Source organism: Cherax quadricarinatus, chromosome 32 (assembly GCF_038502225.1).
Source record: "Cherax quadricarinatus isolate ZL_2023a chromosome 32, ASM3850222v1, whole genome shotgun sequence".
Classification (NCBI taxonomy): domain Eukaryota; kingdom Metazoa; phylum Arthropoda; class Malacostraca; order Decapoda; family Parastacidae; genus Cherax; species Cherax quadricarinatus.
The window spans coordinates 20390766-20402862 of NC_091323.1; positions in this window are offsets into that span (position 1 = coordinate 20390766).

The window sequence follows — 12097 nt, forward strand, 5'->3', positions numbered from 1 at the left end:
ATTATTTATAACGAACTGTATTTGATCAACAAGGCACAAGTGCAGCACTTATGCAAATTTATTACCGAAACATATCGCCTGTGCAACTGGCGTCTTCAGTCGAATTCAGGCGAGTATAATACTGGAGACAGTTGAAGTAATTTTGAGGTTATCAGTCCTTCAGCCTTGATAGGTGGTGGTCAGTCCCTTAACTGTATTTTCTGGCCTCCAACTGAGGCCCTCTTGAGTGAGGCACAGTGTTGTTTGTTGCTGATTCAATAACATGGGGCTTTTCCTGGGTCTTTTTCACAGAAGCTCAGAAGTCGCTTACCTATTGTTTTTATGTTAACACGATCATATTATTGGATCTGGAAGTTACTTGTGGAAGCAAAGACTTGAAAAAAGAAGTAATAGTAGCAGCTGTAATATTTACGGAGCACTCTGACAGCGATGGTCACTTAAAGTTCATAGCTATTGAAAATACAAATGCAACAGACAGGAGAAAAGACCTAATATAGGAGAGCGTGCACTGCCCTGGGGTGGATGTTATTCTCTCGTAAAAAATGGGTGGAGATGATCACCAAGCTCATGCTTAAGTTATTGGTTCAGTTGTAAAGAAATTGGTGAACTGGCAGTCGAGTTACAGCGCTGAGGGTTTTGGGCCATCCTCGAAATCAAGTATTGAAGACTTTTGAAGCATTAAGCTTGACGTAGGAATGTTGGAAGGGACGTAAGAAGCATTGAGTTTGATGCATGAATGTTGGAAGGGACGTAAGAAGCGTAGAGTTTGATGCATGAATGTTGGAAGGGACGTAAGAAGCGTAGAGTTTGATGCATGAATGTTGGAAGGGACGTAAGAAGCATAGAGTTTGATGCATGAATGTTGGAAGAGACGTAAGAAGCATAGAGTTTGATGCATGAATGTTGGAAGAGACGTAAGAAGCATAGAGTTTGATGCAAGAATGTTGGAAATGATGTGAGAAATTGGTATAGAATACCGACAAGTTGAAGATTTAGACACATGTGCAACAGTTGGGTATATTTACTGACGAAAACGTTTAGCCTACGCAGTAGGCTTCTTCAGTCAAATACAGGTGTAGTAGTGAATGAAGATGATGTAATCATTCCGTCAACCTTGGAGGAAAGTTTTTGACTTTAGAAGTCTACTGTGTAGGCGAAACGTCTCATCAATAAAGATACCCAACTACTACACGTGTGTCTTAATCTTGACACAAAAATGTTGGAAGGGTCGTAGAGTGAAACATTACGTCTAACGTATATATCAGATACTGTCACCTCTTTAATCTTAAAATATTTGATTCCTAAGATAATTGTATAAGACCAGTGCGAAACGTTCCAGCAATGAAGACGTCCAGGTGTCGCTTATGTCTTATCCATCAACTTCACGGTACTGCCTGACATCAGTAATATGTTACATCGCTATACACTGCCAAACAATTTCGTGCATGTTTATAATTGTCCTTGAAAAGTCCAAATTATTCTTGTTGACTTCACTAAATGGCTGGACACAACGTTTGCCAAGTCAGCGAAAAATAAAAGTCTTTTGCATGTACAGGACACCATTAACCTTTTTGTTTACGTTCACTAGGAGGCGCGAAGCCCGTAGGGATCATCCAGTCTAGGGAATAGGGTACTGTTAATGACATAGAAAGCCTGCATGAAGAGGAGTGAGACATATGTGCAGCACTAGACCTACTTAGGTGTTGCACATATGTCATATCTAATCAAGTGTTATCCATGGAAGGGAAGGGTAGCCATACGCCTTTGAATCAAAAGCCCTTCACCAAGGCACATCATTCTTCTTGAAGGGGGATGTATTTCTGAGTTTGTGCAGTTTACAGTCTAACAACAACGTCATAGAATTCAATTTGAAAAGTTTTAGCTTTTACCGCGAGTTGTGTTGCTCTGCGAGTAACTCAGTGGGGATGAGATACCATCACGGTATCATCCTGTGCAACGTAGCATCGTGGTACTAACCTGTGCATCGTACCATCATGTTACCAGCTGGGTTGCGTACCATCATGGTATCAGCCTGGGCAACGTACCACCATGGTACCATCCTGTGCAGCGTACCATCTTGGTATCAGCCTGTGCAACGTACCATCATGGTATTAGTCTGGGCAACGTACCATCATGGTACCATCCTGTGCAACATACCAGGGTACTAGCCTGTGCAAAGTACCATCACGGCACCAGCCTGCTCAACGCTTCATAAATTAACCTTGCTGTCAGGCAGCCTCTCACTAACACCGGAGTTAGATTTGACCAAGAAAGCCTCCTTGTTGGGCAAAACTTACCTCTGTAAAGATCCCAGGGTCTAGCATTATTACTCTTCACATGATCCAAAAATTATACACGCTAGTGTTCTTCACATGATCCAAAAATTATACACGCTAGTGTTCTTCACATGATCCAAAAATTATACACGCTAGTGTTCTTCACATGATCCAAAAATTATACACGCTAGTGTTCTTCACATGATCCAAAAATTATACACGCTAGTGTTCTTCACATGATCCAAAAATTATACACGCTAGTGTTCTTCACATGATCCAAAAATTATACACGCTAGTGTTCTTCACATGATCCAAAAATTATACACGCTAGTGTTCTTCACATGATCCAAGAATTATACACGCTAGTGTTCTTCACATGATCCAAAAATTATACACGCTAGTGTTCTTCACATGATCCAAAAATTATACACGCTAGTGTTCTTCACATGATCCAAAAATTATACACGCTAGTGTTCTTCACATGATCCAAGAATTACGCTAACAAACTTTCTGACGAAAGTCAAACACAGATTCAGGCATCTGTAGATTCTGACATTTGAGTGCCAGATCCGGAATGTCGTGAGTCCAGCTTTCAGCTGAGGAACATCAGGCTGTTGGTTATTTAATGCAAAGGACTACATGAACACTACAAATGACTGCATGAAGACTACAAAGGGCTACACACCATGCTGTGTCTTATATGGTGACATTAACAGTGGTAGATGACTGTGTCTACACCTATTACTCACTAATACTCACAACTTCTGGCTATGTTTACAACAGGAGAGACAGTGAACAACGTTCCACCAACAGACAAATATTTCAAGTTACAAAACCCTTGAAGAACTGATCGAAACTATGGAGCCGGACACTTATCAAGGCTGAAGGACTGGCCCCCTTACACTTACTTCTTCAAGGCTGAGAGGGACCGACCTACTCATATCTACCAATGCACTACTTCCATTGTCTCCAGTGTGAAAGTCATCTCTGTATTTCAACTGAAGTCTGCTGAGCAGGCGAAACATCTCGGGAAATAAAATATCAAACTGTTGCACATTCTCGAGAAATGTACCACTTCAGGTGCTTGCGATAACTAAGTCAAGAAGACGTATCGCTCTATCTAGAGCTTCATGAGCCTATCCAGTGTGCAGTGCCTAATAATCCTTCTCTGCATCGAGCGTTTTCCAACCACACGTTAAAAAATTAAGTTTAAAAACGTGCTAAAATGTTATTGTATATTTCGACGATACAGAGTGGTCTGAAGCATTTTCTGACATACCTCATTTATTAAACAAAATAAGTAAATTATTACACTTTTTAATCGGAACTGTTGCTATAATTGCATTTTATGGGAAAAGTAAGCCAAACACAGTTTTTTAAGGAGCGTTTCGACTCAGAAATGAGCTTTTGTCTGGTCAGACATAACAAAAGGTCAGCTGCAATGGAAGCATAGTCTGAAATCAGGCTCTACATTACGTTTATATTACGTTTATTTGCACCCAATTTGTTTTAAACCACCCAATATGGGTTATGGAATTTTACTGCCATAACCCGTACTGTGGGTCTTATTGACATGCTGTCGTTACACCCTAACCATTATATTACCCTACATCCAGCATCTGTCATCTCTGACACCGTGTGTACGATGCCATCAACCTCTGCTCGCATGATTCTTGCAGAGTGAATGGCGGCTTGTTGCTGCGCCGAGTGTGAAAGAGTGAGGTGATAAATTCTCTCTCAGAAGTGGCAAGAACTGGCAAAGATGTTTTTCTCCGGTGCCACAAGAGAGAAATTGCACAGGTGATACCTTTAAAAGCTTGTTTTTCCTGGTGCAAGAGAGGAGCAGGAAGAGGGGTAAGAAGAAAGAGGAGGAGCACGTGAAGAAAAAAGGATCTGGCCCTGATGATTAGCGTTTCTCCACGATCGAAGACATGTTGGAGACGTTATCTAACGACTCGGGTTAAGCACATTCTGGGAATTTTGCACGGTTTCTGTCGAGTTCCTGTTAAATGTTATTTCTGTCCATGACTTACACTGACTGGATGGTCACCAGCAGAGCTAGTGACCATCCAGGCTCATCAGACTCACTCCCTGAAGAGCTGGTGACCATCCAGACTGACCAGACTTACTCCTGGCAAACCAATCCTCGGGTTGGGATAGAACCCTCGGTCAGAGAGTCATAAAACTCCAGACCAACGTCTCTAGCAGAAGTGTCTGGTGAGTGTGAGTGGGAGGCAAGTGTATGTGGGAGAGTAAGAAAAGTGATTATTGTGGAGTAATTCAAAGTTTAAGTGTATGGGAATAAGACAAAGTGTTAGCAAGAAAAAGAAGTGGATAAAACTGGTCTACTTGCGGCAGTTTAATTCAGCCATTATTTTTATTTGACCACAGTGTGAAAAACCTGCCAGTTTTATTACACTTTATTTTCTTATATTGGTCAGGAAAATACGACAATTTTTCCAAGAAAATTTTCCAAAGTTAATTTCCCTCTCTCTTTCACTTCCATTGTCTTTATTTTTTTTTTCCACTAAAAACGTATCATTTACAATAGATTTCCTTACTAAACAAAGTTTTTTTAAACTAAAGTTTTTCTTTACAAAAGAAACATTTCCCTTTGCTAGGGAAACGTTTTCCTTCAATAAACTTTTTTCCTTTAATAAACGTTTTTCTTTACTAACAAATATTTTTCTTCTCTCGAAAAACGTTTTTATTTACAAAACAACTTTTCCTTTTACTTACGAAACGTTTTTCCCTCACAAAAAAAAATGTTTTTGTCACCAAGAAAATCCTTCATTTAATTCCCCCCCCCCCAAAAAAAAAAAATTCTATACGAAAAAAAAGCCTTTTTAATATAAATTTCCGATCTTTTTCCCTCGTTGAGCATAACCATTAAAACAAACAAATAAAACAATTAGAATCAAACTCCTTGAACACGGCAAATCATGGTTTCTTCCGGGGTCCTGATCCCCGTGTCAATAAATCGTGATTTTCGCCCATTAATACAAACTTTTGGGCCATAAAGGTGTCTTCCGCTCTGGCTAATGAAGACTTTGACACATTATTGTACGCTTGGGCAGCCGGCAAACACTAACCCAGATGAATGTGACAGATATACACACACATACACACACACATACACACACACACACACACACACACACACACACACACACACACACACACACACACACACACACACCTAGTAGCGACCAGCGAAGAGGCGGGGCCAGGAGCTGTGAATCGACCCCTGGAGCCACAAATAGGTAAGTATACACACACACACACACACACACACACACACACACACACATACACACACAGCCTAACCCGGCAGAATATAACCCTCTATAATCTCAGTTAAGACTCCTATAAATAATAATAATTATAATAATAATAATAATAATAATAATAATAATTATGAATACTATTAGGCCCATAATGTAACTACAAACTCCCATACTGAATATAGCTCAACAATAATTAGGTTGAGTGTGTGTAATTGCGTTCGTGCCCATAACGACAAAATTCCATACTATATAATGTTGCATATAGAGAGGAACCTTTATGTTTGAACTTAATTGGTTCCTAGGTGGTGTTCGAACTGCCAAAAATTCGATGTCCGAAACAGTGTTTCCCAGGCTTTAATTATCAGCCTCTCACACTGGAGGATGTTGAACTGACACTTCCAAAAGTCTCTAGTTTCGTGTCAGAGGTCACTTCAAATAGGGCTTTCCTGTAAAGTATATTTTACAACTGAACTGTAAAAAAGTCACCGAATTCGGACTCCCAGCAAAACGTTCAAAGACCGGGTTAATTTTTTTCTGAACAAAATTGTTCAGGTTCCTGTTTGTTTGAGGTCTGGTATGTTCGAACACCGAGGTTCCACTGCATCTTCATTAGTAAACTGTCTAACCGGGACACGTTCCAGGCCTATCGGCTATACGAGGGTCATTAAGACGGCATGTCACCTGACATCAAGGCAAGGATAATTTACTCTCTATTATACTGATTAAAAGAAATTAAGGAGGCTGGTTTTCAAACGAGAGGAGGACGGAATTTGCCCTGAGCTTACCACTGCCACGAGTGTCCTCGGAGCATGAGCAACATCTAGCTCTGCTGGGTGCATGGTTCTTGTAATGGTTAGGACGACACGTACATTGTACAGTCTCATGAGGCGGGACAATGTGAGTATGTGTAGCACCACTCACTGCACACACATCCATCAAGAGACACTCCTAAGAATCAGGGGCGGATCTATTACGAAACTAATGTAGCTTAAGTTTCAGGGCCCCTAATCCCGGAGGAGCCCAGAAGCCACTTTAGTCCACATTGCTTAAAATTTTTGGGGGCCTACTGAATGAAAAGTTTAAAACAAAAACGTTAATAATATAGTAAAATTTAACACAAAATAATAGTTAAAATCAAAATTAAAAGATTATTAAAGTATCATATAGGTTAGCCCTTGCTGGCTCCAAAAACTAACCTACAAAACAGTTCAAGCTTCAGCGACCCAAAAATGTAGGTCCGCCACTGCTTAGAATATGTACTTTGGTCAGCAAGGTATATTTCTTAAATCTGCTTCCACTACACGTGGAAGTAATTTCTAGCATTGTCAGGCTAAAATTCAGGTCGGGGTCAACGGAAGAATTTCCCTTCCTTGGGGAGCACAACGGTAAAGCAGAAGCTCAGTAGTAAAACAGGAGTTCAACAGTAAAACAGGAGCACAACAGTAAAGCAGGAACACTACAGTAAAACAGGAACACAACAGCAAAACAGGAGTACAACAGTAAAACAAGGAGCACAACAATAAATTATAATTGTGCCAATTCTTGGATAAATTAGGTAAAATTTTATTTATTGCGATATTTGTGGGCAAGGTTAAGTTATAAATATAATTTTTATAGAGGTAGAGGGGTAAGCCAGCTGAAGGCCTTAATCAGATGACCAAAAGCTCCAGCTGCAGGTAATATGATGCTAAGTGTCAAGTCAGGACAAGTGTTTCCTGACCTGCGTCAGGAAGCATTTGTGCTGCTTCCTGACGAACCTTACCTAACCTAATGTTACAGTAGAGTGTTGCGTTAGTGTAGGGCAGGTTAGGTTAAGTTCCCATATTTAGGTCAGGCTAGGATAGATTTCCCTGTTAGTTGAGGTCAGGTAGGTTTCTGATCCTTGGAATCAGGTTAGGGTAGGGTAGGGTAGGTTAGGTTGAGTTGAGTTGGGTTGGGTTGGGTTGAGTTGGGTTGGGTTGAGATGGGGTGGGTTGGGATGGGTTGGGTTGGGTTGGGTTAGGGTAGGGTAGGTTAGGGTAGGGTAGGTTAGGGTAGGTTAGGCTAGGGTGGGTTGGGTTAGGTTAGGCCAGGGTAGGGTATTTTACCTTACGTTAGATTAGGTCAGGCTAGGTTAGGTTAGGCCTTTATGTTACTTAATTCAAGCTAGGTTAGATGTCTGTGTTAAGTTTGATTTGTATAGGTTTCTAGATTAGATTATAACACCAGAGGCCACCATGTTAATTTTAATACAAAATAATAATAAAGAAATCTATTAAAAAAACACTTAGCTATTAAGTACAGTAATTTCCTTGCAAAAATTTTAGTTTATTATTTCCGACACTAAATAGTAATGCTATTACTTTTTTTTAGCTGAAAATTGCACTTTAAACCTGCTCATTAAAAATCACAGAACAAATATACAAATTAATTAGGTCAGTCACCGTAGTTTGAAGTATTTGTTTAGAATTATGAGACGATATTTTCTGCAGTATATGAGAACCAACGGCTGCCACGAACAAATTATTCTCTAACTCTAACTCTCTCTTCATATATGTTATGCAGAATAGGTAAAACTTGCGATTTTGACTTAAACAGCAACGTTCTTCTTGCCGAATAAGGCAAGAAGCGAAAATATGTGTATGCAATAATTTCTCAAAAATCATTCTGTACCTGACGAAAAAAATGTATTTCATTGTGTTTATTTACTATTAAATTATTGTAAGCTTCTCTAAAATATATTAGGCTGGATTAGGCTAAATTAAATTGCGTTTGTTATAAGGTTAGGTAAATTTTCTAAGGTTCTTTTGGTACCAAATTATTCTTTTTTACATTTACATAAATGAAAAAAAATATATCTTTAAATGTATGAGAGAAAATTTTAGAAAGCACTTAATTTAAATGAGTACTTGCTAATCGACAAATTTTGCCTATTCGGCACGGCATTTGTATATGCAGTAATTTCGCAAAAATCATTCTGAATCTAACGAAAAATATATATTTCATTGTGATTGCTTATTATTAAATTAATGTGAACTTATCTAAAATATATTTAGTTGGATCAGGCTAAATTAAATTGCGCTTGTTATATTAAGGTTAGGTAAGTTTTCTAAGGTTCTTTTGCAAAAAAATATAAATTTTTACATTATATAAATAAAAAAATATTTCTTTAAACGTATAAGTGAAATTTTTAGGAAGGACGTAATTTTAATAAATAAGTACTGGCTAAATGACCAATTGTACCTATTCAGCACGACGTGTATATGATATATATATATATATATATATATATATATATATATATATATATATATATATATATATATATATAAATATATATATATTATTTTTTTTATTTTATTATCACACTGGCCGATTCCCACCAAGGCAGGGTGGCCCGAAAAAGAAAAACTTTCACCATCATTCACTCCATCACTGTCTTGCCAGAAGGGTACTTTACGCTACAGTTTTTAAACTGCAACATTAACACCCCTCCTTCAGAGTGCAGGCACTGTACTTCCCATCTCCAGGACTCAAGTCCGGCCTACCGGTTTCCCAGAATCCCTTCATAAATGTTACTTTGCTCACACTCCAACAGCACTCAAGTATTAAAAACCATTTGTCTCCATTCACTCCTATCAAACACGCTCACGCATGCCTGCTGGAAGTCCAAGCCCCTCGCACACAAAACCTCCTTTACCCCCTCCCTCCAACCTTTCCTAGGCCGACCCCTACCCCGCCTTCCTTCCACTACATATATATATATATATATATATATATATATATATATATATATATATATATATATATATATATATAAATATGTCGTGCCGAATAGGCAGAACTTGCGATCTTGGCTTAAATAGCAACGCTCATCTTGCCATACAGGACAAGCGAAAATTTGTGTATGCAATAATTTTGCCAAAATCATTCTGAACCTTACGAAAAAAATCTATTTAATTGTGTTTGTTTAGTATTAAATTACTGTAAACAAATCTAAAATATATTTAGTTGGGTTAGGCTAAAATAAATTGTTCTTGTTATAATAAGGTTAGGTAAGTTTTCTAAGATTCTTTTGGTGCAAAATTATAAATTTTTACATCAACATTAATGAAAAAAATATATCTTTAAACGTATAAGAGAAAATTTCAGAAAGTACTTAATTTTAAATGAGTTCTTGCTAATTGACCAGTTTTACATATTAGGCACGACATATATATATATATATATATATATATATATATATATATATATATATATATATATATATGTATACACATATATGTACATATATGTACATATATGTACATATATGTACATATATGTATATACATATATGTATATGTAGGTAGTAGGTTGGTAGACAGCAACCACCCAGGGAAGTACTACCGTCCTGCCAGATGACTGTGAAACAAAAACCTGTAACTGTTTTGCATGATGGTAGGATTGCTGGTTTTTCTTTTTCTGTCTCATAAACACGCTAAGATAACAGGGATATCTTGCTACTCCTACTTACACTTTGGTCACACTTCACAGACACGCACATGCATATATATATATACATACATCTAGGTTTTTCTCCTTTTTCTAAATAGCTCTTGTTCTTTTTTATTTCTTCTATTGTCCATGGGGAAGTGGAAAAGAATCTTTCCTCCGTAAGCCATGCGTGTCGTATGAGGCGACTAAAATGCCGGGAGCAATGGGCTGGTAACCCCTTCTCCTGTATACAATTACTAAAAAAGAGAAGAAGAAAAACTTTATAAAACTGGGTTGCTTAAATGTGCGTGGATGTAGTGCGGATGACAAGAAACAGATGATTGCTGATGTTATGAATGAAAAGAAGTTGGATGTCCTGGCCCTAAGCGAAACAAAGCTGAAGGGGGTAGGAGAGTTTCAGTGGGGGGAAATAAATGGGATTAAATCTGGAGTATCTGAGAGAGTTAGAGCAAAGGAAGGGGTAGCAGTAATGTTAAATGATCAGTTATGGAAGGAGAAAAGAGAATATGAATGTGTAAATTCAAGAATTATGTGGATTAAAGTAAAGGTTGGATGCGAGAAGTGGGTCATAATAAGCGTGTATGCACCTGGAGAAGAGAGGAATGCAGAGGAGAGAGAGAGATTTTGGGAGATGTTAAGTGAATGTATAGGAGCCTTTGAACCAAGTGAGAGAGTAATTGTGGTAGGGGACTTGAATGCTAAAGTAGGAGAAACTTTTAGAGAGGGTGTGGTAGGTAAGTTTGGGGTGCCAGGTGTAAATGATAATGGGAGCCCTTTGATTGAACTTTGTATAGAAAGGGGTTTAGTTATAGGTAATACATATTTTAAGAAAAAGAGGATAAATAAGTATACACGATATGATGTAGGGCGAAATGACAGTAGTTTGTTGGATTATGTATTGGTAGATAAAAGACTGTTGAGTAGACTTCAGGATGTACATGTTTATAGAGGGGCCACAGATATATCAGATCACTTTCTAGTTGTAGCTACACTGAGAGTAAAAGGTAGATGGGATACAAGGAGAATAGAAGCATCAGGGAAGAGAGAGGTGAAGGTTTATAAACTAAAAGAGGAGGCAGTTAGGGTAAGATATAAACAGCTATTGGAGGATAGATGGGCTAATGAGAGCATAGGCAATGGGGTCGAAGAGGTATGGGGTAGGTTTAAAAATGTAGTGTTAGAGTGTTCAGCAGAAGTTTGTGGTTACAGGAAAGTGGGTGCAGGAGGGAAGAGGAGCGATTGGTGGAATGATGATGTAAAGAGAGTAGTAAGGGAGAAAAAGTTAGCATATGAGAAGTTTTTACAAAGTAGAAGTGATGCAAGGAGGGAAGAGTATATGGAGAAAAAGAGAGAAGTTAAGAGAGTGGTGAAGCAATGTAAAAAGAGAGCAAATGAGAGAGTGGGTGAGATGTTATCAACAAATTTTGTTGAAAATAAGAAAAAGTTTTGGAGTGAGATTAACAAGTTAAGAAAGCCTAGAGAACAAATGGATTTGTCAGTTAAAAATAGGAGAGGAGAGTTATTAAATGGAGAGTTAGAGGTATTGGGAAGATGGAGGGAATATTTTGAGGAATTGCTAAATGTTGATGAAGATAGGGAAGCTGTGATTTCGTGTATAGGGCAAGGAGGAATAACATCTTGTAGGAGTGAGGAAGAGCCAGTTGTGAGTGTGGGGGAAGTTCGTGAGGCAGTAGGTAAAATGAAAGGGGGTAAGGCAGCCGGGATTGATGGGATAAAGATAGAAATGTTAAAAGCAGGTGGGGATATAGTTTTGGAGTGGTTGGTGCAATTATTTAATAAATGTATGGAAGAGGGTAAGGTACCTAGGGATTGGCAGAGAGCATGCATAGTTCCTTTGTATAAAGGCAAAGGGGACAAAAGAGAGTGCAAAAATTATAGGGGGATAAGTCTGTTGAGTGTACCTGGTAAAGTGTATGGTAGAGTTATAATTGAAAGAATTAAGAGTAAGACGGAGAATAGGATAGCAGATGAACAAGGAGGCTTTAGGAAAGGTAGGGGGTGTGTGGACCAGGTGTTTACAGTGAAACATATAAGTGA